Here is a 20,913-nt window from a genome sequence, read left to right on the forward strand (position 1 = left end):
GACTTTTATGAGCTAGGGAAAATCAAGGTTATTTGGTAGGGTATTCTCTCTTGCATCTGTGAGTATTTCATTTTAGATGGTAGGGCAAAGCATGTTCATAAATTTCATTTTGTGTTCTTGAATCATTTTTAGTATAAGGATAGGATCTCATTTCCTTTTTATCTGAGATTTTTTTTGCTTCAAAGTCATCAAGCCCATAGGAAAAAAGAGTCTCATTTGATCTTACATGAAGGTCTAATCCTATTACTTTAGAATTAAGGCTATTTTTTCTTCCCCTCCCTCTGAGAAAAAGAAGGGCTCTATTAGTGAAACCTACTCTAGGAAGAGTAAGGGTGAGGAAGGGGTTAGTATGAGAAGGAGGAGTTTGAAGCAAGAAACACCTCAGAAAAATGCAAAGGAGATTATTGAGTTTGAGAATTTAGATAATAATGATGATAAGAATATGGAGGATGAGGAGAATATGGATGTGGGAGATTTTAGTTCAAATCTGGAGGGTTACCCTGGTAGCAAGGGCAAGACTGGTAAGGATGAGGTTGAGGAAAGTAATAAGAAAAATATAAGGTTAGATAATGTTGGAGAAGAGGATAAAAACTAGAGTGAGCAAACCCAAAGAGAGAGGGAGGAAAATGAAGAAATGGTGAAGGAAAAGGAGGACCTCACTAGTAAGGATGCTATGAATGTAGAGAAAGAAACAAGGAAAGAGAAGGATGAATCTACTAGTAAGGAGAAAATAGGGAAGGATGAATCTACTAGTAAGGACCCTATGCTCTCTTTCCTTCATACTGCTAAACTTAAGGTTGACTCCTCTCTCCAAGGTGACTCCTAGATGTAAAATAAGTTAATGAATTTGAAAAGAAAAGTTGGAAAGATGTAGCAGGACCAAGAAGCTGACTGAGCAAAGATCATTTAGATGGAAGTTCAAGTTGGTAATATCCTAGATAAGCTAATGGAATATGAACATAAACTTTGTCTTTTGATTAAAGAGAGTAGCAATAAGATGGAGTAGGTCACTTTTAGTAGTTGTGTAGTTGCTGCCAGCTTATGGAAGATAAATAATGAGGAAATCATGTCTCCTAGTGGACCAAGCAAAAGAACAAGACAAAGCTCAAGAAAGAAGGTAGTTGAGATAACTATGGGATCTGCTACGGATACCATCCAAAGCACTACAGAGGTAGGCAAAGAGGTGGTGAAAATGATCAAAGAGCTGCAATAGCAACTAGTGGTGTTTCTAGTAACTGGTCTTTGTTCTAGTGGTGGTTTCAGTAACTAGTCTTTGGTCTAGGTTTTTTATCTCATTTTTGTTCCTTTTGTTCAAATAATAGGTTCTAGGTCCTTGTAAAACTTGGTTTCATTTCATGGTCTTATTTTGTGGTTTTAGGTCCCTATAAAACCTAATTTTGTAACTATTATACTATAGGTTTCAAGTCCTTGTAAAACCTAGTTGTGCTAACTGGATTATCTTTTTCTTTTCTATTAAGGGTTTTGGGTCCCTTCAAAACCTATTTTTACCTTAATCTAAAAATTTTAAAAATAGTGACATTTAATCTAATCTTCTTGGCCTCCCCATCCTTTGACATCTATCCCACCTCTTAGTATAATCAGTTGCATCTTTATATAATGTTGGCTAATAATATCTACTATTAAGGATCTTTAGGGCTTTCCTCTTAGAAAAAAAGCATCCACCATAGGAATCATTGTGGCATACATGTAATAAATTATGATTTTATTCCTCTCTCACATATCCTCATTATTTGATCTAGGCCAATATAAAAAATGAAATCTCCAATCAAAGAGAAGTTACATTTTTCTCTACTAACATTGTCTTTTTTTTAGGTGAGGAGTGAAGAGGAGTTCAATTTGTAGCTAAATAGTTTTCTATGTATGAATACCATGGATGAATGTCCTTGATGGAAGAAAAATGTTCATCAGGGAAGGATTCTTGTATGAGTGAAGGATTATCTTGCCTTTGGATTGTAGAGAGGTTATGAAAAATCACACTACCTTTACGTGGTTTGTCCATAATTATGATATCAAACTCCTGCATCAGTAACAACCAAATAGATAGTCTTCCCATGTGATGGGCATCTAAAAGACCATTATTTTAAGATCTTTTAATCTTGTTTTATAGAAGTTATCTTGCAAAAATAATCTTGACTTTATGGTTTTAAGAAAATGAACTTATGTTTTCATGTATATGTTCTATATATGATGAGACATTAAGTAGAAGTATGAATATTTGAAATATGCTATAATTACTTGAATCTATGGACAAAAATATTATAATGAATTGATTTTTCAAGCTGATAAATGTTTCCTCATTTATGTTGTCTTGGGTACATTTCTCCTATAGCCATAGGATTTGCAAGAGTGGTAATTTGAATTTACACCTTTTCTAATATTGATGATAAAATAAATATATGTATGTGGAAGTGGTGTACACATCAAGTTATTTTTAGGTACTTTCTACAAATATTCCAGAGTCAACACCTCAATGTTAAAGTCAGAGCCAACTAGATTACTGAATCATTACAAGTGGAGCAAGTCATTATATGATTTCTATTGGAACAACACAAAAATGTAGCTCCTAGAACTTGCCATATTCCTGGAGGATTTATTCATGGTTAATGGAAATTTAGTTTCAAACTTTACGAGTATGTAATTGATCCTTATTACTAGAGCGATCATAGAGTTATGGAGTAGTTGTAGTTTCCTTATAAATAATGTCTGATATAGGTTTAAGAGCTATTTTTGGGAAAAAAGAAGAAGATAGGTTGATTTTCATAGCAGTCAAGTGTGATTCAGTTTGTCTTAGTCAAGTGTAATTCCTTCACCATGAATGAATAGATTGAGCAATTGAAGTCTATTTCTCTTATCTTGATTGTCTTTTTTGTTCACTCATCTAAGGGGGGGCACTTGGTTAGTGAACTATTCTATTAGAATAGATTTTATTTCCTTGTTTTTTTCCTTGCAAGATAGAATTGTGTTTCTCTTGCAAACATTGATAACATAATCAATGAATTGTTCTTGCAACATAGGTGAATAGATAGGTTTATTGTTGCAACATTACTTTCAAGATTTAATTTAAGTTATTGTTTTAGTTTCTAGCATAGAATTCCTTTAACATTTCCTTTGCATTAGTTATAATGTATTAAAGGAGAATTAGAGAATAGACTTTGCAGTCATCCTCTCAAGTTTATGCTCCTAGGTTGGAAAATTAAATGAAGTCAGTGTACTATTTTAAGTAAACACATGATGTTGTCTTACCTTGAAATTACTATGAAAGGATGCCCAATCATTTATTAATAAAGTACTAAGTTGGCCAGACATTTTTGGCACCATTTTCAAGGAGGAGTCAATCTAGTTCAACCTTGAAGTCATTATGTTAGTTTGAATTCTGCATTATTTTGCATGCATAGAAGAAGAGACCTCCTTAGGATATTTCTTCCTCGTAATATTTAGGAAGAAATTTTTAATCCTGAGCATGAAGAACCTCTAAGTGATAATGAAGAAGAAGAATTTTTTGAAAATCCATTTTCTAGTACTTAAGAATGAATAACCTCATCCTCTAACAAATCCTTGCATTTGAATGATCTTTTTTCTAAACTTGACTACCAAGATAAACCACTTGCCCTTGTTATCTATCAACCACCACCACCAGGTCCCCTCTTAGAATGGCTTAACCTTAGCCTAAATTTCCCTTTCCTATCCCTCATCAACAAGGTAATCAAAACTTGAAGAGCATACCTTCTACTAAACTTCCAAAGTTCTATGGCCTAATTACTAAAGACCCTGAAACCTTTCTCTGTGAGTTTAATATCATTTGTAGAAGTTATGACTATACAAATGATGGTCACAAGATAAAATTATTTCCATCCACCTTAAATGAACCTAATTTGAGATGGTTTATGGGGTTGGCTACCAATGCTATAGTAGATTGGCCTACAATGAGAAACTTGTTTCTAACAAAGTACAAAGAATACTATAGGGATCAATATTTCAAAGGGGATGACATTTTCAAAATGTCTGAAAAGGATGATGAAACCTTAGAAGACTATGTTTCAAAATTGATGTTCAACTTGTAGCATAATACACAACATCAATTGAATGGAGAATCAAGGAAACACCTTTTCTTGAGAGGTGTAAATGATGAGATTATTAAGGCTCTAGATTTAATGGTAGGAGGAGATATCACTTAGAAAAATTGGACTGGTATTCATAGTGTATGTCAAAATTATTCTAGAGCCATTATGAAGAAAGGTAGGGGACTTAGAGATTTGCAACATAATTTTTAATGGTAGTTCAGGAGTATCAAAGATGGAACTATCTAATTTGTTGTCAGATTTTAAGCAAGACATCAGTAATGATGTAGCCACTCAGCTAGATACAATGCAGGCTAGAAGGAGAAAAGATGAGGCTAATTCCATGTTAGTTGAATTTTGTCCACACTATAGGGAAAAGAAAAGACACTAGAGATGCAATTCTTTTGCAAGCAAAGAGACACAACCAATGGATATTGATTTTAAAGCCACTAATTAAAATGGAGAAGTTATCTATGTTACTCAATGAAGACCATGGGCTCAAAGGAAAGGTATTCCACAAGATCATCTTCAAAGTTATAATAGTAACAATCAATGAAAAAATACTAGTATTAGTGGAAATAATAATTGGCAACAACCTCAACAAGGTTGTCAACAACTTTAACAAGGTTGGTAACAACCTTAACAAGGTTGGAAACAACCTTAGTAGGGTTGGCAACAAAACCAAAGTTGGAATATCCAACTGAGTTAGCAAGCTCTAGTTCCACCACCTCAATAGTAATCTCTAATGCCTCCTCTTATAGCCATTAATTCTCCTCCCAAGAAGACTCAACCACTAGTTCAACCTAATCCTAAACTGAACAATACTAAACAACTAGCACAACAACAAAGCTATGCTATTTCCTTAAATGATATCTACTTAAGGTTAGACATTACTCTTACTTCACCCCAAAAGATTATAATAAATAAAGTTGAGGATTCCTTGACTAAAAAGGTAGATGTGTCAAATCCACAGACCTCTCTTGTAGCCAAAGAACCCCTATTTCCTCATAGGTTTTTGGAACAAGGTCAACCTATAGAAAATTGTGCAGTAATTGATTTGCTCAATCAGCTCAAGAAAATCATAATGCAAATATCATTACTTGATGCTATCAAGGAAGTACCTACCTATACTAAACCTATCAAGAAAGCATGTATTGAACAACCAAGAAGAAAGAAGTAGGATCCAAAAACTATTCATGTCTTAGGATGATTATTTGATTTGATGTTGGAAAAATTAACTATACCTAAATATTCTGACCTTGGGAGTTCTGTGGTTACTGTCACCATTCATGGGATGTAAGTCCAAAATGCTTCAGTTGAATTAGGAGCATCTATAAATACCATGACAAAGGAGACATTGTCTCGATTTCATATCACTAGTCTCAGAGTAGCACCAAACAAACTTCAGCTTGTTGATAGTTATACTATCAAACTAGATGGGATGATAGAAAATGTCATAGTCACCTTAAATTTTTGGGAGTATCTTGTAGACTTTGTTGTCATTTCCCCAAAGGCTAAAATGGGAGGGTATCCTTTAATTTTAGGATGACCATGGTTGGCCATTGCAAATGCCTATATATATTGCCATTTTGGTAAAATGAAAATATCCAATGGTATCCATACTAAGAACCTAGCCTTATACTCCCCTGCTCAGCTAATGTTGTTAGATGGCCAAGTAATTTGTCCAAAATTGGGTGATGAAGATCTAGAGATAGATTCCATCCATTAGAAAAATGATGATAGGTCAAGAGTCATTTGTAGCCTCTTGAGAAGAAGATGAGATCATTTCATCCATTATCATGAATGAATATGGAGTATAAGCTCAAGTGCTTCCTTAGGTAGAATGTATCCTAGAAACCATTCTACCCCCTTGAACACACCTCAACATTCAAAAGCATCCCAATTCCTTCACTCCTTATTACCTCATGAGATGGATTCCTCTCTTGTTGCCTAGTTATTTATGATAAATAAGGCTATTAAGATGGAAATTGGTCTAGAAAAGGAACTGAATGTAAATAATGTCTTATCACCTTACCATCAAAAAATTATGCTGTAGTAACTATGAGAAAATAAAAAAGAATTTTCTTGGGACTACATGGACATGAAAGGACTAGAACCTATGCTTTGTACTCACAAGATTTACCTCAATCCTAACACTAGTACATTTGACCTCATTTTTAGACCAAATTTTTTGACCATCTATTAATTTTTTTTAGATTGGTCAACATATGGAAGGAAAAATATCTTTTTAAAAAAAATCCATGGCTATGCTAGTCAAATTTTCAACCAACATGAGCTTAACATGTTAAAATAAAAAAGGGGCAAGTTAATGTTTATTTTTATGTTTCACAGAGTGCGCACAGGAGCTATACATGCATTCCATTTGGAGTGTGGGAGCTACAAGAGCACCTAACAACTTATATATGTTCATAAATCTAGTCCTAGAGGGTTACAGGTATCTGTGTGAGAGCATGCATGAGTGTCCCTTAGAATCTCCTCAAAAAAATCTCTCCATTGAATTCCCACTATCAAGATCATCCACATGAATATTGGTGCCCCCAAATATCTCCTGGTTTGAGAAATCCACCTCTCCATCATCCATGCCAACCATTCGTCAATCCCTCAGCCTAAAAAATAAAAACTTCCTAATAGAAGAAAGATTTAGCAAGCAAGGATTTATCAAATACTCACTTAGTAGCAAACAACTTTCTGCCCCTCAAAACCCCAATTTGAACTTTGAGGATCCAACATGATCCCATCAATGTTCACAAATTGTCCAACCCTTTACACAAGATCTTTCTAACAAAGCAACAAATAAGGAAACTCAGACCTATCAAACTCGACCATATTGGTCTCTATGTACTTTCTTTTTTCTGCTATGTTTTCACTCTTTTAATGTTTTTTCTTGCATAGCATATTAGTTGCTGATGTGAGTAATGCAAAAAACCTTGAAAATAGCTATGCCCACAAAAAAAATCTAATGTTTTCTCTTAAGATTTAAGATACCTTCCATTCCTTGTAGTCGAGACAAAATACAAACTATGAATCTTCAAAGCCTACTAATCTATCTTCAACTATTGGAGCATTCCTAGGAACTGCAAGTGTGCAAATTTATAAGGGCTATCAAGAAAGGTAACATAAGTCCAATAGAAATGTTAAAAGACCTATAAAATTTGATGCCAACTATGAGGGAACTGGTCTATGTCAATTTTATGGTAGATTAGACATATAAAATTACTATTTGTTATGAAATGTTTAACATTTGAATTTTGAAGGGAAGGAATATTGTATCTATTATCCTTTCAATAAATAAGTAGTTTTATTATGATAAGGTAGATTATTCAATTTTGTTAGGTATATAATCTTTACATTTGAATTTTGTGTGACAAGGAAAATTGTATTGAATATCCATTTGTATGAAATATAGTAAGCATGAAATTTATATCGATCATTCTAAGTTCTAACTGATTTCTAAGCGTGCCTGAGTTCAAAACACATGAAATATAAAGAAATTTCTACTCAACATTTGTATATGAATTAGCATGATAATAGAGTGCCTAAGATGTCATGTCATTTGCTTCTTATCACATTCCTTTATGTTGTAGGCTACAACTAGAAATTCTCTTTTGCAAAAGGATCCAATTTCTTCTCCTACTAATTGATTTGATGTTGTTATTGAGAAAATTGAATGATTGTATAAGGTTACCTATACCTTTGTTTTTTGCCACATCTCATTTAATAGTGAACTTCCTTTGTTTAATATATGGAAAGTGGAAAAGCACTTTCAAGGAGGTAACTACAAAATGACTAGCCCTTATTTTCTAGGTTATATTATTTGTATTGAGGAAGGGGATGATTTTATTATTGACGAGTGAAATTAGTTAGAGATCTTGTTTCATGTATTTTATGGGAGTATAGTAGGTTATAATATTAAATGAGATACTTCATCTCTTGGTTTATTCAACCATGAAGCATTAGTATTCTATTTCTCAGCTAAAGAATCCTATCATTGTGTGATAGAGTCAATAGGTTTTCATGGTAAGATGTTTATTATAAATGCAACGATTTGATGCTACCTATCCAAGCTCTAGTGAAAATCAAGTATATTTATCATTTGTAATTTTGTTGGTAGATGAGAATAGTGAGGAAGAATAGCTTGATAAGGGTCCAAATGATGACCAATATGATACAAAAGACTCGTTTATAGATGACAGAAAACTGGTATATATATTGATCATTATTCCATCTCTTAAGCATTTCTTAGATTTTTTTGGGGAAATAGCAACACTGCTATCTAGTCTTTGACTTTTATCAATATATATTCATGTCTTTCATTCATAGATCTTAGCTTACTATGTTTAGACATAATATTTGAAAGCCTTTTATTGATAGAATATTTCATCTCTTTGTAGGATGAGTAATTCTTAGTTGATAATGCAAAGACAAAGCACACCGAATTCTTTTTCAACCGAGGGAAACTAGAGCCAGTGTAAGTAAATGAAGAGAATGATTTTGAACAATGCATATCCTTTTTTTACAGTATGTCAATAAGCACTAGTGAAGAATTGCACATTTATCTCTGGTGCAGGGCATATTTTTATGTTTTAATTACTTGACATGAACTCATTTTGTGAATTGTTATTGATTGATTGACAAATGCATACATTTATTTTCTATATAAAATTTTTAGTGCTGCTCATTGTAGTTAATAGAATCTGTGAATTACCAGAAATAGTTAAATTAAATTTGAAAAGTACTCTTTTTAGGATCATGACATACACAAATTTACCTCTTAATGCTGCACAGCCACATTTGGGCAAGAAAGTATGTTACAAATATAAATTTTACTTGGAATAGGGTATTGAAAAAGGAATTCATAATCAAACAATCAAAGAACAATAATGAAATAGCTACTAAGAACTGATACTATTCACAATTCACAAGGTAGATCAAATAGAACTAGAAGTTCAAGGACCTTTGTTGATTGGAAAAAGCTAAGCAATTGCAAATCACCTCAGAATTGGGCTTCCAAAATCACAATTAATACTATTTGAAGTAGTTCTCAGTATAAATCATATGTAACCAGTCTTCAGCAAAATCTCTGTAACTTCTCCAAATCAACTCCAAAACACATGCGATGGAAAATATAGAATGCAAACACCAATCATCATCCCATAAGGTTGCCCAAGTTCAACAAATTTTGTCTTCATTGAAACTCTTTCTACACTGTTCATCAACAGGAACACTATCTAATACACTTATATGTTGACATCAATGACAAAACACTATTTCCAAACATAACTAACAAAAATTCCTAATAGGAATATCTTCTAATAACTAACACTTAATCCTCGAAACTTCATCAAATTTCCCTTATTTTCTTTTATTTTCTCACAACAATGCAAGTTATACGTGTATTGTGTACATTTTCTCAAACTAGCTATGGTGCAAGTATTTTGAATCCTTAGGGTAAGGTGGTCAAGGGCAAGTGGATTCTGCCTTTCCCTAAGGATTATTCCCCATGTAACATGCTACACCAAAACATAGTGAAATTTACATTTTCCCAAACACTTCCCAAGGTGAACCTACAAGGGATGGCATGTCTATTGGTTGGATTGGGTTTAATTAAGCTCTAACATTCTCATCTCCCCATACTAATCATGAACTTCTTAAGCTAAGCCCTAGGGACTTAAAATTGCCACTAGCTAAGATTCCCTAAGATTGTGACTCCTACAACTAAAGAAAAAAGAGGGGCTCCCCATTTGCAATGTGGAGATTCTGTGAAAACCTCACAACACTAACCCACAAAAGATTTCACACAATTTGTAGGTCATTTGGCCATAAATGCATAGGTGGACCCCTCTTAAAATGCTTTGACATGAACCCATTGCTGAGACTTTCCTTGGTTGGATTTATGATTAGTCAAACACTCTCTATAGACTTTTTGGACATGAGCAAGTTTACCACAATAATGACACGTGATAGGCTTCAGATACATTGAACAATCTTTTCTTTTTCCTTTCTATTGAGTGGACTTGTCTTTGCCTCTATCCTTGGTATTCAATGCCTATTCCATGCAAGAGATCTTGTTGCTGCTACCAAACCACTGTTTCCACTTGGTTGGCTACAAGAGCTTATTGCACGAGTTGTCAGACTTCAAAATTCACCATTAGTGGAAGTAATGTTGAGAATTTCAATGAAGTGCTCATAGGATCATGGTAAGCTTTTTAAAATGATAACCACCATTTCCTCTTCTTCCATCTTGTGATCAATGGACTTCAATAAATTTCAAATGTGTTGGATCTTGTGAGATGATCTTGTAAAGACATCTTGTGTTTCATCATAATTTAGAACAACATATTCTTAAGGAAGAAAGCTCTACATTTATTTGACATCTTGTGCATATCCTTTAGGTGACTCTAGATCTCTATAGCAGTCTTGCTTGATGGTGCTTCTAGAAGCATATTATCAACAACAAATAACTTAAGTAGCATAACCACCTGTTGGTTATGCTCATCAAACTTTTCTTGGTCTTTTCCTGTTGTAATGGGGGGAATAGTGTTACCTTGAATAATCTGATTTAGGCATTGGTACCCAAAAATAGTGAGCCTTTGTTGCTTCCAGTTATTATAGTTCTTGCTCTTGAACCTTTGAGTGTCTTCCAACATGATGTTGTTTAAGGAAGCCACCCCTTCTTCTGTCAAGAGATACAAAAACCAAGATCAACATAAAAAACTTTAGTTTATGTTGATAAAAAAATGGCAAAAAATAGAAACTACAATCTTGGCAAAAGTTCTCAAAAGAAATTAATGCAAATTAGCACTATGATTTTGTGGAATAATTGCCCAACCCTTGATGTGACATGATTTGTGAAAACATTGACAAATCTTTGTTTTGTGGGAAAACAGTAAAAATGATAGTTCCACAAAGCTTCTTGATGGGGAACATGGGGATTTGGGGATGGGTAATGTGGATTGGGGGACCATGGGCCTAAACTTGTAGATGTTGGGTGGACAGTGTGAAGCGATGTTGTTGTTGATAAACATCATTGTGGGTGCCTAATGAAAGGCCAACTTGCTTTCACAAAGTTAAAGATGTAATCAATATGTAATGGCATGTGCTATATAGCAAGCAATTCAACACCATCCCTAGTAGAGGTTGCAGAGTGGTAGTGCTATGGGGGCACATTCATTTTTTGTAGGGTGTGTGATTTGCTCCAATGGGATAGTGGTAAAAACCACAAGGCTTAGGATTTTGAAGAAAAATTGTTAAAACCCTTGATGGTTTAAAAAACCCATGATTTTTTTTGTTATCATTCAAAAGAATCAAAACATTTCAGAAAATACTTCAGGTAATAATATCACGACTCATAAAAAATTGTAGAAAACCTTCTGGAAATAAATTCTAGGTAAAGAATCTAGGAATTTTAATAAAAAAATTGTCAAAAACAACCTAAACTCTAATACCATGAAACAATTATTGTTAGAGTTGATTGTAATTAGAAAGGAGATGAAAACTCCTTAAATAGGAATTACAAGTAGAATTTTTGAAATAGAAACAAAAGACAGAAAATAAACATTCTAGATAAAAACTAACTACAAATTAAAAGATCCTAAGTGAATGACCATTATAGAAATATTACATAATTACTTATACTCTTAGGATTAGCATGAGACTCGAAATAGTTGGCATAGCCTCTGACCTAGTATCAGCCAAAGAGCCTTCAAGATTCATGTACCCTCTATTTGTCATGCCACCTAGGTACATCTATGTATGGACCTATTAACCATGCTATTGACATCTTGGTTCCATCTTTGTTCTATTCCATTGGTCAGTTGCTTCGTGTAGTACTGTATATTATTTAATTAGGTTCTTTCAACTCAATTACATTTTTTATACCAGCTTATGTTGTTGTCTAGTAAAATATGGAAAAATTTAAGTTTGACTTTATGTTTTTATTTTAGTGCTATGCTAATTGAATTCTGGAATCTTGTCAGGAATGAGCATGCCTCTTCCATTCCTGCACAAAAGAAAAGGAAAAGAAAGGACATAAAAAAGGCACCAAATGCTGAGGATATCACAAAGAAACTTAAGATGGGCAATCTTCAAATAAAAGTAGTTGCAAGAACTGCACCTTTAGTGGGCATGAATGTAAAGAATTCTGGTTAGGATAGAAATTTTCTTGCAACTAATGAATATTCATATGACAAAGCAAGCAAAAAGAAAGAATTAAAGTCTGCAAGCACTTGTCACGATTCCAGTTTGTTAAGAGTAGGAATCAAAGAAACTTTGAGTAAACTAGAGCCATCTTTTTAGCATTTGAAGGCCTATGATAAGAGTGGGGGAAGTTTAAATGGTTTTGTCACAGGATATAAAGAGAGCTCAATTAAGGGGGAAATTATCATTGAAACTTCTGATGATGACATTTTCAACTATTCAAGCAAATATACTACTCCAAGAGCTGATTGCCAGATAAGAGAATATATGAAAAGTGCAAATGATGTGTCAACTATTGATAAAAAAATATCCATAGATAGAGTTGGAGAAGAAGTTTTCTCCAGGGACATGAATGTAGTTGGAAACAAGCCATCTGTCTCCAAAGCTATAAGTTAACCTGTCTTTTGAAACTTCTAACTATGAGCAATTCATGGAGTTTTACAAGAAGAAATAAACTTAAATTGATAGAGTATTGAAACCTATTACAAAAATCATCACCATTGACTCCCAAGGAAGCTATTCTAGCAAGACCTAAATGCACTATACTAGAGAAAGCTTTTCAAGATCTGAAAAGGGGAGTTGTAGAATGTATGTCTTTGAGTATTGTGTTTTAACTTGATAGTTCTTTTTGAACTTCAACAACCTTTTTTTTAAGCAAATCAAATTCTAAAATTTTCCTACTTCTATTACTAACAATATTCCCTCCCACTATTGATGCTCGAGAATCAGAGCAATCATTTCAAGTTAAAAAGTGATTGCCTCGAGAACTCAAGTAGAAGCTTGAAAAAGTAGCTAGATTGGTAGTATACATTTCAAATATCTCAAACAAAAATAAATATATTTGAAGTTTCCTTATAGTCAACTAAGGATACTATTATTCATGGCAATGAATTGATACAAGAAAACACCATTAAGTTATTAGATACTTTTTTGCGAAAGTCTATATGTTGACTCCCTTTATAATCATTGATTCCATTGTTTATTGATGCAATAATATTTGGTGGAATATTAATTGATAGAATTTTTTTGAATATCATTTTTTTAAGAATTTAAATGTCATGCAAATTCCATAAAGTTTTTAGATGCTTTCATTGTCCTTGCTCTAAGTTATTCTCATATTGAAGTGACTTTTGAGTTTGGGGATGGTTTTTGATATGAGAACCTGGTTTGTGGATTTGTGATTTTTTTTCATTATGGTTTGTATGGGTTTGTGTGTATATACTATATATACATATATGTATTATATATTATAGATATACATTATATATACAAAACAACAAGAGAAATATACATAATTATAAAACTAAATCATTTCATAGTATTAATCTATGATGCTTGATCATTATCAATGTCAAATGTCAAAAATAAAAATTAAAAATTTAAATACTTGATAATTGATCTATATTCATGAGTCTAAAGAAAATCATCAAATTGAGTTACTGAATTACAAAATGATAGAGCAAAATGAAAAAGCAGATATGGAAAAAATTGTGTTTTGGAGGCTTCATAATGGCTTGTTTTAGGGTTCTAGCCTTAAATCATAATAAAAAATGTTTTTTATTTGACTTTGGATCCATGAGGACCCACAGGGATAGGCTTGGACCCTACCTAGACCATCTTACAAACTTGCACCCAATTTGCATCCGGACTAGGTTCAAGGGTCCAGGGTGCTAACCTAGAACTCTACATTCAAATTTGTGTTCGAAGTTGTGATTTCCTTGAAATATATTCCTCAAATTTGATGATAGTAAATACTCAGTCAATTTCAAACTTTACTAAACTATTGTACATATTAGATCATAGATCTGACATTCAAGCATAGAAGTAATTTGATATAAGAATATGGGCAGAGTGACATGTATTGAAAATTAACTTCTTTAAGAACAATATATGTGTTTATCTAAACAACAATTGTGATGTCCTCCCTTAGAAATAGATTGATAGATCAACAATTATTGAGATACATTAACTCAGATAAAGAAAGCAAACAATCAAAATTGTGAGAACCAAGATTATAGACTAAATTAATGAGAGGAGAACTTAAGTTCTATTTGGAACCTTATAATATAGTTGATCATATCCAGTACCCATATCAGATCCTTGAATCAATAAAAATTTGATGTAGCTGTGCAACCTATAGATAACCTTGCTTAGGGAAAGAACTAGTGTAACTAAATTCTACAAACCACAAAATACTTCAGACACAGTAGTCTGTCTCTTCCATGGCCAGCCATGATGCTTGGTTGCGATTAGGAATAGATAAGGTTGTGTTGGAAGGCGCAAACTTACAATTACCAATAACCATTCAAGTACCAGTTGCCAATATCCTTCTTCCACTTTAAGAGGCAATGTTTCTTTGATTCTACCAAGGATCCCTTAAAGATGCTAGCTCAATAAGTCTAGAAGTACCCTGCCCAATTTGTAACAAATGTAATGTATAGATTTTTTTGGGGGTCTTATCAGGGTTTATTTTCTGATCAATTTTGAGATATCCCCCCCCCCCAAAGCTAATGCTAAATTTCAAATTTTTATATAAGATTTGTTTCAAGTTTAGATTGATCTATTCTTTTTAATTTTTTTTTTTCTAGCATAGAAACAACCATAATTCAAACATCAATACAATGTGTACAAGGTAGATCATTGTTTATCAAAGTTTCTATTGTCATTGAGGTAGTGTTATAGTTTCAAGAGAAAATGTGCATAAGACTAGATTTATACACTACCTATAATTGTCAGATAGGAAGAATTAGCAAAGATGCATTCATAAGGAGGTTGAGAACAATTGCCACTGATAAGTTTTTTATTGAAGTTATTCGAAACTTAAAAGAGTAGATATTTTAGTTTTAAGCATAATTTGATATGGGTTTATTGATTGCATTGAGTTATTCTCCTTGAAATCTTGTGGAAGTTGATTAAAAGGGATGTTGGATTTGTTTCCTATCTGGGTTGAAGACCCTATGAAATTGTCTATATGTAAATACACTAAATAATTGGTGATTGAACATAATTGTCCATGTCTTGGCACACTGTTGGTTAAAGTTAAGATGCTTTTCATTTAGTGCTATTTGAAACTTTGTACATGATTATTGTGATTTACTTACCATCAATAATGTCTGTTTGTTTATTGCTTTCAACAAGGTTATATCAATTTTTTTTGATCTATAGGTTATAGCAAATTTTTATATACACATATACAAGTCCATAAAAATGGCTGTTGAGCATTATAATGCATAGTAGTAGTTTCTAGGTATATTTTGAATTAAACATTTCTATCAAACTATTTAGCATCTTATTTGAATAAGATTGCCACCTTTTTCTTCACTTTTGGGTACAAATCCCAAATCTCAAGAAAATCATTAAAAAAGCAAGATCTAATCCCAATTTTGTCTGCGAAATTGCTCTTTAATCCCAATTTTTCTTAAAATGACAAGAGAAATATTTTTTCTCTATTTTAATAATCAGTATATTTTTAAAGTCCCAATGTTTTCCTAATTAGTTGAATATATCTGATCTTTTGGTTTGCCAAGTCAATCTCGAGAAATTTTTTGCTACTATAGTATGAATCATTCATTTGTATGTTTGAAAGAAGTTATTTTTTATAAGAAAATGAATAATTCTTAAAAGGTTGAATGCTCTTAGGTTTGAGAAACCATTTTGCTGGTATTTGAAATAAGTTATGGCTCCATGGATAATATACTTGACTATAGCTATTTCTTTTTGGAATTATATTTGCATATGGAACATTCACTTAGGGATACTCAACTCTTTGTTAATTGGTTTTTGTGGTTGCATGCAAGTAAGTTTATTAGCTAGTGCAACCTATAACAATTGGACTCAGGACATTGAAAGTTCTGTAGTTGCAATGAGAGACAATTGGAGGGCAGAAGTCTCACTTGGGGTTCCTTTGTCTGAGAGTAATACTGTGCCTCTATTTCTTTTTCAATAATTTCCATTATTTGTTATGTGAGATACAACTCTACTCTTAAATCTTCACTCATTAGAGCAACATAGTCTTTGGCATGCTTTTGACAGGAAGGTATATACTTAACCTATCGGTAGAGTTATATTCTACCTAGAAATATGTTTGTAGACATCATTGTGGCCCTGTCATCTTTAAGTTTACTATGTTCCTTTGTCACAAAATTGATATTTTGGTCTTATGATCAATTTCATTTTAAATGAGCTTAACATTCATAATTCCAACTCAAGTGAATAGGGATTTTATCTGGCTGCAATATAGGTGTCAATGAATTAGGTTCTTGATCTTGAGTATGTGCTATGAAAAATACCAAAATAGCAATGAAAATTTTTGTAGGTTATCGACATGATTCACTTTCCCCATACCAAATTTTTGTAGCTAATCATACTAATGGGGATGATAAGCATAAATAATAAAGATTTTGTTGCATGTTGCAGCTGCCACTAGCCTAGTGGACATGTATGCAAGTTGTGGAAGAATACACATGGCATGTATGTGTGTTTGTATGTATGCATGTTTTTTTTATTTATGTACATATATAATATCTATATGTAAGTATATAGCTTTTTGTACATGGATGTTTACCATTTTTAATGGAATGCCTCAAAGAAATGTGGTTTTATAGCATTCTATAATTGTAGGATATGCACAAATTGAGATATATATGTGGATACATGCATAATCACATGTACGTATGTAGATTTATATGGGCATGTGTGTTGCATCTATGTATACATATGTGCATACATACACACATAAATATATATGTATATGTATGCACACACGCACACACACACACACACACACACACACACACACACACACACACACACACACACACATTTTTTGTGTTTATAATTATATTCAAGAAAATGCAATTGGTAGATTTGAAGCATAATTCCACAATCTCTACCAATATTCTTCCAATTTATACGAAGCTAAATTCCACAATATCTGCAAAAAATATCAACACTGCAAGCCCACATATGATCTACACTACCTGGGTAAGGATGTGTACTACTTCAAGTTTATGTGATTTGAAAATGTAATTGCTTGAAACTTGGTTTATGTGATTTGAAAATGAAATTGTTTGAAACCTGGTTTATGTGATTCGAAAATGAAATTGTTTGAAACCTGATTTTATTTGAAAATAAAATTTCTTGAAATTGTAAAAAATCTATGCAAAAACACCATCAATTACACCCTAAGAACACTGTAACCCTTTTTGCATTTGAGAAGCATAATTTGTGGTACCAATCTTTTTGGTATTGACTTCCTGTTAGCACTAAGTTGTAGCACAATTGCAATGCCCAACCCCAACTGTACAACATTCCCATGGCATTCATATATTCATTTAGGATATCTGTTGACACTGATTATGGTTTTTGTTTTCCTGGTTTATGAGGTTTTGATGTATAAAGCTAGGTGGGATTTGATGAGAAATAGTTAGGATTTTTCCAAGCTAGGTAAGAATATAAAGTCATGAATGACTAGGCACTAAATAGTGCAGTTCATTGCTGTACATGGATTTGATGTATTCTTCTAATTGTAGGATCTTCTATCTCTTCTTTTTGCATACACACAAATCAATGATAAAGAGAAACCAGGGTGCTACACAATGGAAGCTTTTATTGAGTTGGGGGAATGGAACAGGAATTAAAAGTCATTAAATTTTGATTGATTGTATTATAACTTATGCTGCCACCTAGTTTTTTCCTTCCTTCATTCATTTATGATTCAAGAGTGGATATATATTGTGTCTTTTATTGTGCCCTCATGATCTATGTTTCTACAGTGATCTTTTTTAGTGGAGAAGGAAGAAAGGGAAAAGGAAAAGGAAGGGTCTTGTATACATACTGTAGTAGAAGTGGCTTACATAAAATACTTTAGTTGCTAACATGAGCAATAGGAGGCTAGATCAGTTAGTAGTAGTGGTAGTAGTAGTAATAGTACTAACTATACTGTGCTATACTATGCAGAGGCAGAGTATGATTCTACATTTTGCATGTATGTCTACCAAGCTAATGACAACAATATCCAACAATAGTTCTCTATCATTTATGCTTTGAGAGATGTCTATAACCCATTTCAAAGTTTCCATTTTGGCATAGACAAGAGATGTTGGCAAAGCACATATATTTAACTCATTTTCTCTGATATAAATATACACATGCATATATGTGTGTGTGTGTGTCTATGTGTAGATATATTCAACAAATCAATATGCATATCTTGCAATATTGGCTTGCCATTAGATGACATTGCTTGGAGGTAGTCAATAAAATAGTTCAAATGCCTTACCTATAATCAAAGTGAATTCTATATATAGTTTATGACATTTATTTGAGGCATTCTATAAAATAGTTCACATGCCTTACCTATGATTTGACATTTTGTATGCATCTTGCACTCTCTCATCCATCTGATGATGGACTACAGAGTGTGATCTGAAATGATGATGCAAAATGTCAAATCATAGGCAAGGCACGTGAACTGTTTTATGGAATGCCTAATTTTTTTTTTGACCAATGCTTGGTAGCTTTCTACCAAGCATTGGTTGAAATTTTGACCAATTCTTGGTAGAAATTGTGTCGACAATTTTGAAAGTTTTTGACCTTCGTATTGGTCAAAATTTTGATGAGAAAAATTATGACCAATAATGGTCAAAAAAAGAGCCCAAATGTACTATTGTAATGTTAAACCTGTCCAGTAGCCTTAGAGGAGAGTTAACCCTATTTAAAGGATATAATTAAAAATGAACTACATAAATTATCGAGTGTTTGTTTTATCTACCCCATCTCTAATAGCCAATGGGTTTCACCCCTAGTTATTGTACTAAATAAGGGAGGAAAATAGAGAGTTTGTGTAGATTATAGGGAGCTCAATTTAGCCGCTAAGAAAGACCACTTTCCCTTCCCATTTATAAACCAAGTTCTTGACAACCTAGCCAGCAAGAAATATTTATCTTTTCTAGATGGTTTTAGTGGTTACAATCAAATACAACTACCTCCAAAGGATCAAGAGAAAACAACTTTCACATGCCCATGGGGCACCTTTACCTACTTAGTCTTACCTTTTGGCCTCTGTAATGCCCTAGCCACATTCCAATGAGCTATCATAAGTATCTTTTTAGATATATTTGCTAACAGTATAGAGATCTACATGGATGATTTCATTATTTATGAGACTAATTTTGAGGAAGCAAAAGCCAACTTAGAGACAGTTCCCAAGAGATGCCAATATTATAACCTTTCCCTAAATAGTGAAAAATGTTTTATGATGATGGAAGGAGTAGTGCTAGGTCATTTCATTTCATCCAAAGGCATCCAAGTAGATCCTGCCAAGATTAAAGTCATTCGTACCTTGCCTATGCTAGACAAGCAAAAGGATGTCTAAAGTTTCCTAGAACATGCTAGATATTATAGAAGATTCATCAATAATTTCAGTCAACTTGTAGCACCCCTTTATAACTTTCTCAAAAAGGATTCCAAATTTTCCTTGGACTCTACATGTGCTACTTCTTTCCTACAACTTAAAGGAGTCCTTGTAATTACCTAAAAATGGTCATCTAGACTATTAGCCCCCCTTCTAGCATTTTTGGCTAATTTAATTAATCATTTATCTAGACCATATTGCTAATAATCAATTAATTTGATTATAACCTATAATTTGACTATGCTATCCTAAGTTTATTATTTGATTAAAAAGAATATGTCCCCTTTTAATTAAATAAAAGACCCCATTCTTCTAACCCACTTAAAGTGCACACATAAAGTGCTCTCTCTATTTTTCAAATTAAAAGAAAAGGCTTTGAGACTTTTGTCTTAAATGGGAATTCAACTTATATTTTATTAGTTGACTTGTGTGCACATGGATCACTCCTCTTTTCAAACTCCACCATTGATCATCCGTCATCTTGACCTTGATCTCTATCCTCCATACAAATTTGAAAGAAAGAGCTCTCCCCTTGTCAAAGGATCTATCCATTTTTTCTAACAGGTTTCTTTGGAGCTTTTTGGTGAACTTCCATTATCTTGCCTTCATTCTCTCATCTATCACATACTAGCTCAAGGACATATGGAATTTTAGTATTGTTTCATGTTAATTTTGTTTCTCTTTTGCAATGATTTAGCTCACACAACTTAACTAAGTTGGTGGTAAAACTCTCATCCATGCTTAGTATAGCTACATTTTGCATACTCATTCTAGTTTAGTCTTCATTTGCATTACATTATTAAGGCACCCTTTGTAGACATTTGCACTCTTGCATCTTGTCTCTAAGAAAACCTCCCATTGCATGGTTTACTAGAAAGAAGAGCATTCCTATGGCTCAATTGAGAGCCCTCATATTTGCATCATACTTTCTTGCACTCCATTAGTAGGAAGCTCTAAGCTAGCATCCAAGCATTCCAAACTCATAGAATCACTTGGATAGAAGGGTTTAGAGTGTGACACAGAGAATAAAAATTTACTCTAGAAACATGCCACACTCTAAAGCCTTCTATCCAAGTGATTCCATGAGTTTGGAATGCTTGGATGCTAGCTTATAGCTCCCTATCCATGGAGTGCAAGAAAGTATGATTCGAATATGAGGGCTCTTAGCTGAGCCTTAGGAATTCTCTTCTTGCTAGTAAACCA

At 33.1% G+C, this 20,913-nt stretch overlaps 1 pseudogene; it reads left to right on the forward strand.

The window, feature by feature from the left end:
• Positions 1 to 349: 349 nt before the first annotated feature.
• Positions 350 to 13,141, forward strand: LOC149567523 (ubinuclein-1-like; annotated as a pseudogene).
• Positions 13,142 to 20,913: the final 7,772 nt, after the last annotated feature.

The sequence above is a fragment of the Cupressus sempervirens genome, chromosome 3 (genome assembly GCF_028749045.1).
Source record: "Cupressus sempervirens isolate cs-2001-9-10 chromosome 3, ASM2874904v1, whole genome shotgun sequence".
In the NCBI taxonomy this organism is placed as follows: domain Eukaryota; kingdom Viridiplantae; phylum Streptophyta; class Pinopsida; order Cupressales; family Cupressaceae; genus Cupressus; species Cupressus sempervirens.